General features: G+C 42.3%; 1 pseudogene; it reads right to left on the minus strand.

Moving 5' to 3' along the window:
• Positions 1-738: 738 nt before the first annotated feature.
• On the minus strand, positions 739-13,081 carry LOC112011152 (probable pre-mRNA-splicing factor ATP-dependent RNA helicase DEAH3; annotated as a pseudogene).
• Positions 13,082-16,360: the final 3,279 nt, after the last annotated feature.

Consider the following 16,360-nt stretch of genomic DNA (forward strand, 5'->3'; position numbering starts at 1 on the left):
TGAAGTAATGAAAAACTCTAAGAAATGGGACACAAGAAATGCAAATTCTGGAACAGCTTTCAAGATTATCTTGTGCATAATCCTAACAAGTTATGAGGCCGATATAATACTGGCCAAAATTGTGTGCAATGGCATCTTCCCTAGGCTGCGATTCTATATTTTAAATATTGTAAGCATTAGAAAGTATTTCAATTAGGTAGTATCACTGTTCTCTGCAATTTTTTCTTCAGGTTCAACCTCAATGACTTGAATTTTACACCCAGAAAACAAAACTATCAAAGGCCCTTGAAGATATCTGTTCGAACAATTGCCACAGACAACTATCAAAGGCCCTTGTTAATAAGAAAATAAAATTACTTTCAACTAGAAAACAAATTAATATTTGTTGCTGGTACTAGTTAGTTGTGTTCATTAGTTGTTGAATGAATCTTTGTTGTCAACTAGAAAACTAAGAACCAAAAAAAAATCTAGAACCCCAATCATGCATTTTTTTTTTCTTTTTTGAAACCATCAAATCCAGAATAAATTAAGATATTCAATACAACAGAAAATTATAGTTCACTAAAACTAGCACTAGTTTATGGTACAGGGACATTGCCAAATTTACACCGATTTCACTACCAAGCTGGCCCTCTTGAGAGTTACACAATGGCTAATATAACGAAAGAATTGGCTCCTCCTCCTTTCCGTTGAGAAAAGGCAAACAAGGAGTTGAAAGATGCCAGTGCTGAAAACATATCACTTTCTGTTCTTGCTCTCCTTCTCCCGCTTCTTGTAAAGCTTCTCGAGAACACGCTTAGCCTCACACAGGAGGAAGTTCGTCAGATCATAATAATGTGGTGCTATACCAATAACCCATTCACCACGAATATCTGTCACCGTCCGAATGTAATTATTATTTGTTTGAACATATTCATTATAAATGACCCACTCCGGCTTGTGATCCAAGCAATTCGATGGATGCAAGTGCACCACTTGGTTGTCCTTCACTGTGTCAAGTAGTGTCCAGTACATTCCAAGTGAGCTACCTGCATGAAATATCTTGCTACCATAGCCTTCCTTATGTTGATGTAGTAATCACGGCTGTTGAAATTAGTGCTGCACAACTTGAGGTTAAACCTGGCCATGATACGCACGAGCTGTTGTCTGACATTATCAGCAGCCTTCAACACCCTTTGGTTGACGAAGTTCTCATAGCACCATAATGGGTCCTTGTTTTTTTGCTTGTATGCATGGTGAAAGGAAGAAAATACGCGCTAGGATGCCTAGAGTGAATGTACTGGCCAACTATAGTCCGCGAACTAAAGGAGAGACGAGCCCGTTATTCTCACAAGGCCTTACGTGGACGGACCTGATGTGAACGGAGGGAAGAAAGATGGGCTGGTCGGCCATGGGCCTGTTGGACCCCTTAGTGGGAACACTTTGGCCCATTCTCGTAAAGCCCTAGATAGAGTCCTTGCGCAACTTAGATTCTAGAATTTTCATGTATTGGTGAAGATCTTCCCTATAAGGAGAAGATCTGTCCACCACGTTTCGGACTCTAAAAAAGATGATTTCTACAAGGAAAAGACTTGGATGCCAAGTCTAAGAGGGAAAACTTTTGATTACTATAAAAGCCCCAATACTCTCGCCAATAAAGGTACGCATTATTTACCCTCTCTAGCACTGTAGAGTTGTGAGAATATTTTCTGACTTGACCTTCGGAGGGTATTTGGCCGGCATCACACCGGTGCCCTTTGATAGGTTTTCTTCTTTGTATTGTGTAGGTTTACGTTCAAGCGCGAAGGCATCGTGTGACTCACTCGTGAATTTCTCAGCTTCATCAGTTGGCGCCGTCTGTGGGAAACTGAGAAGAAAGTAGTCAGACGTTACTTCATCTCTGAGACAGAAGGGTTGCATGGTGCTCACTCGCTTGATAACAACAACCAACGACATCCAAGGAGAGGAACTACCCACAACCGCGCTCGAGAGACAGGTTCAGACTCTCACTGCGGCCGTGGAGCGCCTCACCAAACCTCACCAAACAAAATCATGACCTAGAAGAACAGTTGCATCAAAGGAACACAGCACCCAACAACCGAAGGGAGGATCAAGAAGGTACCAGCGCCATGCAAAGAGACCGAGAAGGGCCTGAAGGGAGCAACACCCCAAGCAGGCCAGAACAACAAAACACGAGCCTCCCATCCCTCATGGATGCGACTCCTCCACCTATGTTCTTGGAGATGCAGGCGATGAAAGAACAGATGGAGGTCATGATGAACGCCCTAAAGGGACTAGTATCCAACGACCTAGACAACCTAGTGAACGGGACTGACTCTCCATTCACCGACCCCGTCAATTCCTTTCCCCTACCACACAAGTTTCGGATGCCACAGATAGAGAGTTATGATGGAGTCAAGGATCCCCTAGACCACCTGGAGACGTTCAAGACCTTGATGTATCTACAAGAGGTACTGGACGAAATCATGTGTAGGGCCTTCCCAACCACACTGAAGGGTCCCGCAAGAATTTGGTTCAGTCGGCTAACGCCGAACTCCATCAGCACTTTCAAAGAGTTGAGCGCTCAGTTCACCTCGCACTTTATAGGGGGACACAGGTACAAGAAATCCATGACATGCTTAATGAGCATCAGGCAGAGAGATGACGAGACGTTAAGATCCTACATAACCCGCTTCAATAAGGAAGCACTCTCGATCGATGAAGCCAACGACAAAATACTGGTGGCGGCTTTCACGAACGGGTTGCAGAAGGGCAAGTTTTTGTTTTCACTATACAAAAACGACCCCAAAACCATGTCAGAGGTACTCTACAGGGCCACTAAGTACATGAATGCAGAAAACGCGCTACTAGCGCGGGAGGAAAAGCCCAAGAAGAGGGAACGGCAAGCGGACGTGCGTCAGGATCAAGGGCAGAAAAGACAAAGGACAGGAGATAAAAGGGATGAAAGGCGCCCTAAGCCCCCGGGAGGAAGGTTCACAAGTTTCACCCTTCTAAACACCCCGATTGACCAAGTTTTGATGCAAATCAAAGACGAGGGAACGTTGACGTTCCCGGGGAAACTAAAGAGCGACCCAAGCAAGCGGCCGCAAGACAAATATTGTCGTTTCCACCGAGATCACGGCCACGACACAGCCGATTGCTACGACTTGAAGCAGCAGATTGAAGCCCTCATTAGACAAGGGAAGTTGCAGAAATTCGTCAACAAAGAGAGAGCGGATCTCAATCACCAAGAGCCGGCCCCTCGACGGGATAATGAGCATCCTAGACCCCCCATCGGAGACATAAGGATGATCGTGGGAGGGACCGCGGCTACTGGTTCCTCCAAAAAAGCTCGAAAAACGTACCTCAGATCGGTCCTGAACGTCCATCTAACAGGCCTTACGCCTAATATCGCACAGGTGGAAAGCCCTATCATTGGATTTACTGAAGAAGACGCAAGGAGACTCCATCATCCACATGACGACGCACTGGTTGTCAGCATACGTGTGGGGGACTACAATGTCCACCGAGTATTAATCGACAACGGCAGCTCGACAGACATTCTATACTATCCAGCATTCCAACAAATGGGGATCGACAGAGCACGATTGATACCGACGAGTGCTCCACTTGTCAGTTTTGGAGGAACAAGGGTATTCCCAATAGGCTCCATCACACTCTCGGTAACAGTGGGCGATTACCCGCGAGAACTCACCAGGAATGTAATGTTCCTCGTGGTAGACTACTCATCCGCTTACAATGGTATTCTCGGACGGCCCACACTTAACTCATAGAAAGCATCAACATCAACATCAACATACCACCTGATGATCAAGTTCCCAACGGACTATGGGATTGGGGAATTACGAGGGAATCAGGTAACTACCCGAGAATGCTACATTGCCATGCTAGAAATGGAAGATCATCATCAGACAATGTGCGTAGAAGAGCAGCGGACGGTCACAGAACCGGTCGAAGAGTTGAAGGAGATAACACTCGACGAGTCAAAACCAGAGCGAACGACCAGAATAGGGACATTGGCCTGCCAGCCGGTGCGCCAGGCCCTCACAACATTCCTCAGGAGGAACCAAGACGTTTTTGCATGGAACCACGAAGACATGCCCAGGATCGATCCCTCTGTCATAGTACACAAGCTCAACGTGAACCCCTCAACCCCACCCGTCCGGCAGAAAAAGCAAGTGTTTGCTCACGAACGAGATAGAGCGATAACGCAGGAGGTCAGAAAACTACTCGAGGCGGGTTTCATTAGGAAAGTATATTACCCGGAGTGGTTGGCGAACGTGGTCATGGTCAAGAAGGCTAGCGGGAAGTGGCAAATGTGTGTCGACTTCACGGACCTTAACAAGGCGTGCCCAAAGGACAGCTATCCCCTCCCGCGGATAGATGCACTGGTCGACTCTATGGCCAGACACCAGCTCTTAAGCTTTATGGATGCCTTTTCAGGCTATAATCAGATCAAGATGGAGGAATCTGATCAGGAGAAAACGTCCTTTGTCACCAGCCAAGGACTATTTTGCTATAAGGTGATACCATTCGGACTCAAGAACGATGGGGCAACGTACCAAAGGTTAATGGACAAAATGTTCGCGCACCAGATAGGGAGGAACGTACAGGTTTACGTCGACGACATGCTGGTCAAGAGTCCACACGAAAAAGATCACCTGAGCGACCTCCAAGAGACATTTGATACCCTACGATCATACAACATGAAGCTGAATCCGGGCAAGTGCATATTCGGAGTAACGGCGGGAAAATTCTTGGGTTTTATGGTATCCCAAAGAGGAATAGAGGTCAACCCAGAGAAGATACAGGCCATCATGAAGATAGAACCGCCAAGGACAGTAAAGGACGTACAAAGCTTAAACGGCAAGATTGCAGCTTTGAATAGGTTTGTCTCCAAAGTGACGGACAAGTGTCGACCGTTCTTCCATGTCCTAAGGAAATCATTCGAGTGGACGGATGAGTGCCAGAAGGCATTTGAAGACCAAAAGAAATACCTCACCTCGCCACCCTTGCTCAGCCCGTCCAAGCCAGGAGAAGACCTCTACTTATACCTAGCAGTTTCGCAGGTGGCAGTGAGCGCAGCCCTAGAAAGAGAAGAGGAAGGAACTCAGCGACCTGTCTATTTCATAAGCAGGGGGTTTCGTGGAGCTGAAAAAAAGATACCCCCACATGGAAAAGCTCGCCTTCGCACTGGTAACCGCAGCCCGAAAGCTCAAACCGTACTTTCAAGCCCACACCATCATCGTCCTAACGGATCAACCCCTAAAAAGGGCAATGAGTAACCCAGAAGCTGCCGAACGAATGGCCCTGTGGGCGATAGAGCTGAGTGAGTTTGACATACATTACCGACCGCGAACTGCAATAAAGGACCAAGCAATGGCGGACTTCATCGCCGAATACACGCAAACAGAGCATAAGGAGCCACAAGCCTTCAGACAATGGAACATCCACATGGATGGATCATAAAACAAGCAAGCTGGAGGCGCTGGGGTAGTAATTCAAACCCCTGATGGAGAAAAAATCAAGTGTATAATTTGGCTGGACTTCCCAACAACCAATAATGAGGCCAAGTATGAAGCATTGATGGCAGGATTAGACCTGGCAAAAGCAGCAGGTGCCGAGGCCATGATTGTACATTGCGATTCGCAGGTAATAGTCAGTCAGATTAGCGGTGCGTATGAGTGTAAGGGGGAAAAGATGAAGAAATACTTGGAGGAGGTCAGGAGACGGATCGGCACCCTCCAGGTCACATTCGTCCAAATCCTAAGGGAAGAGAACGAATGTACTGACCAGCTCGCAAAAGCCGCCTCCGCAGAGGTCATGATGGCCCCCGACCAGGTATTGTCGTTCATCCAGAATTCCTCAATCATTAACAATGGGGCAGAAGTGCAAGAAGTAAATCCTGAATACAATTGGACTACGCCGCTAACGGCCTACCTAAAGGAAGGCACGCTTCCAGACGACAGAGACACAGCAAGAAAATTGAAAGTCCGAGCTTCGCGATTCATAATAATCAATGACGTCTTATACAAGAGGGGGTTCTCACAACCATACTTAAAGTGTTTGGGCCACGAGGAAGCAGACTACGTAATGAGAGAAGTCCATGAGGGTATCTACGGAAACCATTCGGGGGCACGGTCCTTAGTACACAAACTGATCTGGGCAGGATAGTATTGGCCTACAATGTAGAAGAACGCACAAGCCTACGTCAAGACTTACGACAAATGTCAAAGGTTCAACAACTTAATTAGGCAACCAACCGAAGAGCTGACACCCATGACGGCCCCTTAGCCGTTCGCCCAATAGGGGCTAGACATCATGGGCCCTCTCCCGACGGCTGCACGACAACTGAAATTTCTGGTGGTAGGGATCGACTATTTCACTAAGTGGGTGGAGGCAGAAGCCCTGGCGACTATCATGGAGAGAAACATCAGGAGTTTTGTATGGAGAAATATCGTATGCAGATTCGGGATACCAAGGGTACTCGTCTTCGATAACGGAAAACAGTTTGACAATAAGGCATTCCAAGATTTCTGCTCGGAATTAGGCATCAGAAATCACTACTCATCACCCGCACATCCGCAGGCCAATGGGCAAGTTGAAGTCACGAACCAGTCCCTGCTCAAAATCATCAAGACCCGGCTCGAGGGGGCAACAGACATTTGGCCTGATGAGTTACCAAGTATCTTGTGGGCATATCGTACAACGGCAAGAACGCCCACGGGAGAAACACCTTTCAGGCTAGCATACAGGAGCGAGGCTGTCATTCCAGCAGAGATAGGGCTTACAAGTTATCGAGTGGAGAGCTACAATGATATCAAGAATGAAGGGGCTTTGCGGCTACAACTAGACCTGGTCGATGAATTCTGGGCTACATCAGAACAAAGGTTGGCCCGATACCAGAACCTCATGGCAAAATACTACAACTCCAAAGTCAGACATAGAGACTTTCAGATCGGGGACCTTGTGCTATGGAAGGTAATGGGAGCGGCTAAAGATCCTTCACAAGGAAAACTTGGCCCCAACTGGGAAGGACCTTACAAGATCTCGTCATGGCAGAGGAAGGGGACCTACCACCTCGAAACCATGGACAAACGGAAGCTACAGCACTCATGAAACATAGAGCATCTTCGAAAATACTACCAATAGAGACGGCACGAAGATATCAAGAACACCAGCATTCCCCGTTTTTCCAGTTTTTCATTTTCCTAGTTTTTTATTTTTTCAGTTCTTTCTATAAGCACTTCTTTTTCTTTAGCCCAAGGGGGCAGGTATTGTTGACTTATTACAAACATATGGGTTTCGCTTAATTAATTAGAGGAATATTCAGGCTCGACTATGTTTGTTAATTATGATCGGAGTAATAACGTCCACAAGCTGGACGGATCATCCTAAAAAGATGATAATTACTGAAGCCCAGATAATGGACGGACCAGTAATAACGTCCACAAGCTGGACGGATCATCCTTAAAGGATGGTAACTACTAAGTCCAGATAATGGACGGACCAGTAATAACGTCCACAAGCTGGACGGATCATCCTAAAATGATGGTAACTACTAAGTCCAGATAATGGACGGACCAGTAATAACGTCCACAAGATGGACGGATCGTCCTAAAAGGATGGTAACCACCAAGTCCAGATAATGGACGGACCAAAAATAACGTCCACAAGATGGACGGATCATCCCAAAAAGATTGCAACTCTTTTAAAATCCACATAATGGACGGGCCAAAAATAACGACCACAAGATGGACGGATCATCCCTAAAGGATGATAACACTTAAAATCTGGGCTAAACCCACGTACTAAACGGACCATTCTAAATGGATGGTAATTCTAAAAGTCCCAAGAACGGACAAATCATCCTAAAGGGTGACGACCCTTGGTTAAACGGTTAATGGACGAATAAATTGATTCCACAAGACTGGACGGATTGTCTTCAAAAAACAAAAGGAAGGACGGACGAAGCGCATAAACCGAACAGAGTTCATCTAATAACGTGAAATGTACTTTAAAATAAAACATGCATTTCACAAAAATAAAATAAAACAAAGGTCAACGGACCTTGCAGAATTTAACAAACATACAGAACGGGCTATGTTCATAAAACCTCATAAACATGACGGGCATTAAAAATTGTTCTACACTTGATACAAAAAAAAAGAAAAAGAAAAAAAGAGAGATTAATTAATAAAACTAAGTTATTACAAGTCTTCTACTGCTCTCTCTTTTTCTTCATCAGGACGGTCCCGAGCATCCTTAGCTTGGCTGTCCGCAACGGTTTGATCTACAAGAGCTTCGCGGACAGGGACGTTCTCGTCGAAAAGAACATTTGTATCTTCAGACTGAACGGGCTGAATAATTGATGGCTCGGGGGCAGTGACGGCGACGGTAGACAGGTCTATATCCGGGTATAATGCCTTCACCTGACAGAGGGCATCGTCAAAACCGTCGTTGTAAACCAGACTCAGTTCCGAAATCAGGGCATCGGAGTCACGGTACTAATGTATCGCATTCTCCTTCGCCTGTCGAACCTCATCATCTTTCTCCACCAAGGACTTCTTCAGACGGTCCGTCAGCTGGATACATTCGTCCAGGGCCGTCTCGGCCATCTTAAGTTTTTTCTCCTGGACGACCTTCCAGGCCTTGAGATCAAGCAGCTCTTCCTCCATCGCCTTGGCTTTCTCACGAACCTGGCCAATGGTCGTCTCGTGGTTGAGACACCGTACCATCAAGCCTTTCATCATGATCATAGCCTGAAGGACAACAAAATGCATAAGTAAAATATTAAGGGCAGCAAGGGGTGAACGGATGGACCGAATGACGACGGAAGAATTACCTGAGCAATGTTGAAGAGGCCCGTCTCCCCCATCGCCTCCGTCGAGTGATTCCCCAAGTCCTCGTAGTCGTCGGTGGTAATAATGGACGACAGCCTCTCAAGGGCATACTTGGAGTCCTCACGAAGCAGGACGGGTGGCTTCTTCTGGCTACCAGACGGACCTGTCATTAGGCCCTTACCAGCACCATGTTTGAGCGGGGTGACCGACTTATCCCCCCCAGCCATCAAGCCGACGACTGGCTCCAAGGGGATCTTGGGCTGTTTTGGCGCACGATCACCCTTCACGGGCAGTTTCCTCTTTAGACTCTGCTTGCTGGAGCCCGTCCCCATAGGGTCCGTCCCAGCCTCTTTGTTCTTTGCAGCCTGAAGTCTAATAGCTGCTCGCCTCTTTGCATCCTCCATCTCTAAAAGAGGTAGACGGATTAAGAAATAATAATAACAATGACAATAAAAAATGGATAATAGGGGCAACAGACTTACGTAAACGGGTCTGCTTCTCGTACTTTAGTGCGGCCGGGGTTGGTTCGGGCCCGTCACAATACCAATGGATGGTGTTGAGGTTGACGAGCTTGGCCCAAGTCCACTCCTCGGGCTTTGTCTTTGCAAAAATTTTCTCAAGGAAACTGAATTCCTCGAGGGTAATCTAGGGACACCGTCGAACTGCGTCAAAGAGGACAGACGTTAAAAACATAATAAAAATTAGTTAAACTACACGGAGTCATTTATGACGGGCCATACTAGATGGGTTTAAAACGCCCCAAACTGTGTCGACGGGCATGAAATCCGTCTCCTTTGGATGACACATCCAGTTATCTCCTTCGATGAAAAAGTAGCGGCTCTTCCAGTCTCTATTTGAGTCTGGGGTTTCAAAAATAACTTTTAAGACGGGGCTCCTAAGGACAAAGCTATACATGCCCCGCGACTTATCTATCTCATCTGGACGGTAGCAGTGGAGGAACTCCTTTATCGTAAGCCTTCTCCCACCATCCGACATGGCTCCGTACAGAACCTCCATCGCGATGAAAACCCTCCAGGCATTAGGAGACACCTGGCTAACGGATATACCTAGGTATTTTAGAAGTTCGCGATGCAACGAATTTAATGGAAATCTCAAGCCGGCCTTGAGCACTTGTTCGTACACACTTACTCCGTCAACTCCTTCGTAATAACATTTTTCTGACATATAGGGTAGACGGAGTGGGATGTGGTCTGGGATTTGGTAACGGGCCCTAAGGGTATTAAAGTGGGATTCTTTGATAGTGGATGTAAAGGCGTGTACCGTCCACTCTGGAAGCATGATGAACTCCCTAAGTCCATCAGCTCCCACGACGGATCTAACTATCGGCTCTTCGTCGTCAGCTGAACCTTCTTGTATTTCGATCATCTCCAGGCCCTCATTTGTTGAGGACGAGGAGGATGAGGACAAACTACTCTCCTCACTCGGGGCGTCGTGGTCTTTGGGACCTAACGGGTATACCTCTTCGTAGTCCGCCCCGTCACGGATGACCGACTGATTACTCGACGCACTAAACATGGCCTACAGGTAATGGCAAAACCTAAGACTCTAACAGGTTTTGGAAAGAACGACGAGCGCATAAAGTCTAAAAAAGAAATAAAAAGAGAATTAAAGTTAAAAGAGGACGGATAGGAGACTACTTACCAAAAGTTCGAAGTGAGTAAGATGCTGCAGATGACGGGTATGGGAGTGAGCGGACTATTCTTTGACAGATGTGATGGACTTGCTCTGACAATTTTTTCCAGCAACAAGTGGAAAAATGAGGGGCGAAGGGGTCGATATTTATAAAGGATATGCACGGAAGACGAAGCGACACCTCATTCCAAAACAACGACCATTGACAGGATGACACTTGGCACGACTCATAAATGTGTTAACTCCTAATCTGACAATGTACGGAGAAAAGTTCACGGATCTAGGTGTCATGAAAACATGATCGAGGTTTTAAAACCGTCACCCCATGGTTCCGTTCTCTTATCTATGACAGGCCTATCGGGTGAGGGGGCAACTGAAAGGGAGAAAATACGCGTTAGGATGCCTAGAGTGAATGTACGGGCCAACTATAGTCCGCGAACTAAAGGAGAGACGAGCCCGTTATTCTAACAAGGCCTTACGTGGACGGACCTGATGTGGACAGAGGGAAGAAAGATGGGTTGGTCGGCCATGGGCCTGTTGGACCCCTTAGTGGGAACACTTTGGCCCATTCTCGTAAAGCCCTAAACAGAGTCCTTGCGCAACTTGGATTCTAGAATTTTCATGTATTGGTGAAGATCTTCCCTTTAAGGAGAAGATCTGTCCACCACGTTTTGGACTCTAAAAAAGATGATTTCTACAAGAAAAAGACTTGGATGCCAAGTCTAAGAGGGAAAACTTTCGACTACTATAAAAGCCCCAATACTCTCGCCAATAAAAGTACGCATTATTTACCCTCTCTAGCACTCTAGAGTTATGAGAATATTTTCTGACTTGACCTTCGGAGGGTATTTGGCCGGCACCACACTGGTGCCCTTTGATAGGTTTTCTTCTTTGTATTGTGTAGGTTTATGTTCGAGCGCGAAGGCATCGTGTGACTCACTGGTGAATTTCTCAGCTTCATCACATGGTATACATTCAAGAGCATGAGGTGATCTCCATCGATGTGCCCAAACCTAGCTTTTGCTTCATCAGCAGCTTTCTGAGCCTCCCTAGGCCTGACAAAGCAATTGGGTACTGAAAGCATGGCAGAAATTGATAGAATTTCATTTGAACAGTTGAACTCAAGGCTAACTACGAGCATCTTTGACATCTGAGGATCCAATGGAAATTCACTCATAATTTCACCCAGCGTTGTCAGATTTCCATCATCATCTATCGCCCCAAGGTAATTCAAAGCCTCTAAAGCCCGCATCAATGTCTCTGGAGCAGGGGCATCCATAAAATCAAAATGCACTAGATCATTTATCCCTATTTTCTTTAAAGTAAGAATCGTATTTGCAAGATTTGATTTTAACATTTTTGGATAGGTCTATGGTTGAAGATCATTCTGGAAACTTTTCTCGGTGTAAAGTCTAAAGCATTTTCCAGGCTGAGTTCTTCCTGCACGCCCTGATCTCTGGTGTGCACTAGCCTTAGAGATCGGAGATACCAACAGCGATTCCACAGGCACTCATGGGTTATAAACTTTTTGTTTTGCAAACCCAGGGTCGACTACATACACTATACCATTAATGGTCAAAGAAGTTTCGGCAATGTTTGTTGAAACCACAATCTTCCTTCCAGCAGGACCATCCTCTTTCACGGGAGGCGGAGCCGGTTCAAATATCTTCTGCTGCATAGCTGGAGAAAGAGAAGAATACAAAGGCACTACTTTGACAGGTCCCACCTGGTCACCCATATTTGCTACTTTTTTCGTTATTTTTCGACATGCATCTTCTATCTCCTCCTCACCAGTGAGGAACACAAGTACATCTCCAGGAGTTTCACTCTTATGAATTTGCACAACAGTTCAGATTGCTGCATCCAGGTAGTCAATTTCAGGCTTTTCAGTGTAAAATATTTCCACCGGATGAAGCCTCCCAGGAACTTTCATAAGTGGTGCATCAAAATAACTCTGAAAATTTTCAGCCTCAAGAGTAGCACTCATTACAACTAGCTTCAGATTAGGTCTATTTGTCAACACTTGCTTCAGAAGTCCAAACAGAACATCAGTTGCCAACGTTCTTTCGTGAGCCTCATCAAGAATTATGACCTTGTAGTGTTCCAAAAGCAGATCTGTCATTGCTTCTCTTAAAAGCATACCATCTGTTAAATACTTCAAAACTGTTCTTGCACTGCTGCAGTCTTCGAAACGGATGCTATAACCAACCTCTTCTCCGATAGTTACATCCATCTCTTCAGCAACACGGCGAGAAACAGACATAGCAGCCACCCTACGAGGCTGGGTGCACGCAACCATCATCTTCTTGCTCTTATCTGGGGTGGTTTTTATATCGATCGCTTCCAAAAAGAACTGGGGAATCTGAGTGGTTTTGCCACTGCCAGTCTCACTGACTAGGATGACAGTCTGATTAGACTTGAAAACAAGAACTCTTCCTCCCCGTCCAGCTATTGATCCTAGGGCCTCCGCCAATAATTCTACCACTCGCGGCAGAGGACAAGAAGCCGCTGCAGTTGATTTTGGCGATCTTCCACTTGTCCACCGCGTCGAACAAGCTCACCTTCTTCTTCCTCTCCATTTCCATCAATAAACACTAACCCTAACAGTACGAACCGCACAGAACTCTATTGCTCCGATTAGCTATGAGTTTGACTAATTTGAGAGAGAGAATCAGAGAGAAAATTTAGGGTGAGAGTGAGAGAGAGTTATCCTATAGGGATGAAAGTATGTATACTTCTATTTCACAACTTCGCATTGTGATATATATAAGAACATGACCGACTTAGGGTGAGAGATAGAGTAACTTCCAATCCTAATCATATTAGGATTCCTTTTTCTACGTGGATAAACAGGATTTTAATAATAAATAGCCTTTGAGCATGCACATGAGTACGTGTTCAGAGGCTCTTTTATTTTTTGGGTAAAAATTAATAATTTACATTTATTATAATTTAAGATTTTTACTTTTTCCAATTAAAAAAAAAAAAAAAAAAACTAAAGATGTAATGAAATTTAAAAAAAAAAAATTGAAAAAAAAGGAGGATAGAAGAAACAAATACATGGTGATGAAGTAAAAATAAATAAATAAATAAATAAATACGTGAAGTGAGTTTTGTAAATTGGAGGAATTTTAAAACTAAGAAAAGAGTAATCATATTTTGTAGGAAGTTAGTGAGTAGAAGTAGGAATTTAAATCAACGTAAAAGTAGGAGTTTATTAGAATCAGAAAGGCATTTCAACGTAGAAGTAGGAATTTATTATTTTTGTCAATTTACTATTTTAACCCCATTTTTAAGTTTTAGGTAGGGATATTTTTAACGGTAAAAAAAACAATAACTAACTTTCTTTTTCCAATTTACTATTTTAACTCCATTTTTAAGTTGTCGGTTAATTACTTTAGAGGTATTTTTGACAGAAAAAAAAATAATTAATTTTCTAAATCCTCTTAATATATACAGATAATAATTTATCATTTTCCATCAAAAATACCTTTTGATTTAATAAATCAAAATTTATAAATCAAACATCAATGGTTTCAACATTAAGATCCAAAACCCTAATAATGCTAGAAACCCTTGAAAACAAAATCCTAATCCCATTAGAAATAAATTTCATTAAAGGATTTCAATCTTGGTATATCTCCATATAGACCACAACATATAAAACACTTCAATTATAACAAATGGATTAACCAAAAAAAAAAAACTATAACATACGGATTCAATGGAAACAACATGTCTATAAAATGGGGGGGAATGGGCAGAATGGCTTTGTGTGGGGGGAGTAAATAGTAAGTTAAGCAACGTGTTTAAGAATTAAGAAAAATAGCATCTCGAGTTTTAGAAACTCGAGATCCATATTAAAAATCGAGTCTCAAAGACTCGCTTTGCGAGTGTTTTGCTGGTGAAAATGCCACACAAATCTCGAGTTTTAAAAACTCGAGTTCCATGCAAAATAATTTTTAGTGCGATCACCCCTATAGTGGTGTTTTTAAGTCCTATAGCGGCGTTTTTCTGCAAAATTTTTTTTATAAGTACCCATGCTAGGTTCAAGGAGCCCTATAGTGGCGTTTTTAAACTCTATAGTGACGTTTTATAACCCTATAGCGGCGTTTTCCTGCAAACATATAGTGAGCCCTATAGATCTATAGTGACGTTTTTAAGTCCCTATAGCGGCGTTTTTCGGAACTCGAGTCTTTAAAACTCGATTTTTACTTGAATTTTTTTCCGCCTCGAAGCATTCCGCTTACAAAGTGAGACTTAAAAACTCGATTTTTATCATGGAACTTGAGTTTTAGACACTCGAGACGCTACTTTTCAACATTGTTTTGAAACGTGACAACTATCTAAATTTTTTTATATTTATTGTTAAATGGAAATAAAATCCATAAAATGGTCAACAAACATAATTGATGATATTTATTGTTAAATGGAAATAAAATCCATAAAATGGTCAACAAACATAATTGATGATGCGTTGTCTTATTTGTATATAAATCTATATCTATATATCATATCATATCATATCATATAATATATAATAAAAGTTGAGTTTAGAAGCCGTGATTGCACCAAGTGGCTTCACCAAATTGCTGAAGTTTTTTTTAACTTTTAAAAAAAAATAGATATAATTTTTTTTGCCCTTATTTTCTGTTTTTATAATTTCTAAATTGATAAAAATCTTAATTGGACTACAATCCAAATTATAATCCTTTTATTATTAATTTATTTTTTACTATTTTTTTTTTTACTTAATTTATTAATCTAGCTATTTTTTACTATTTTTTTTAACGAATGCTTCTTATAACATTAGACTTCCCTAACATTAGACTTCTATAGCTCTATGAACCTAAACGCTATATATAAGGTTCCTAATAGATATATACTTATTTTACCATTAAAAATGATGACAATCTTATTAAGCTACAGACAAAACAAGTCAAATGTTACAAAGTTGATGATATTATAGAAATGAAAATTTAAAACTATCATACAAATTTAGAATTCTAATCCTTTAATTATTAATATATTTTTACTATTTTTTTTTTACTTAAATTATATTACTACACATAAAAATAAACAGCAACGTCACTTCTTCTTCTTCCTCTCTCTCTCTCTTTTTTTTTTTTTTTTTTTTTTTTTTTTTTTTTTTTTTTTTTTTTAAAAAAAAAAAAAAAAAAAAAAAAAAAAACTCAATGTGCATAGTTAGAAAGAGTTAGACATGTGCATGGGTTGAAGAGTTATTACTTATGTCTATTTGATTATTGAGATAAAACCGATCTTCATTGTAAATGAGTTATAGTATAATAGTAATTCCTAATTAGTGTATAATGGGTAATCTATAATGTATATTTATCTACTATATATATATATATAAGCTAATAAAAAATAAACAACTTCACAGAATGCAATCAAGCAACTTTACAAGATGTGCAATCATGCAATAAGACATAACAAGAGCTTATGTGTTTATGATGCTATTTTGTTTGACATAAGCCAGGAGGAGATTTAGAGTACAAGGAATAAATTTAAGACCAAAGCCTCTATTGACTTTCAGCATGAATCCCGAGTTAGTTTCAATTGTGCTTATTTTTCTTTTCTTTTCTAAATGTTATGTATGTTGTCAGACTTTTTTTTTTTCTTGGTTATTTTTATTATTCTAAACTTCCAATTACCCTCTTGGAAAAATAAGGTAAATTTAGATATAATTCTCACTCTTAAGGACAACCATTCAATTCCCATTTAAATAATTTTTTTCTCTATTAAATCTATTTATAATTTTTTTTAATAATTTTTTCTTTAATGAAAATTGTCATATATTCATTATATGATTAGTTATTCCATTCTAACCTTTTGTCTTTCTT

The sequence above is a fragment of the Quercus suber genome, unplaced genomic scaffold, assembly GCF_002906115.3.
Source record: "Quercus suber isolate HL8 unplaced genomic scaffold, Cork oak 2.0 scaffold_179, whole genome shotgun sequence".
Taxonomy (NCBI): domain Eukaryota; kingdom Viridiplantae; phylum Streptophyta; class Magnoliopsida; order Fagales; family Fagaceae; genus Quercus; species Quercus suber.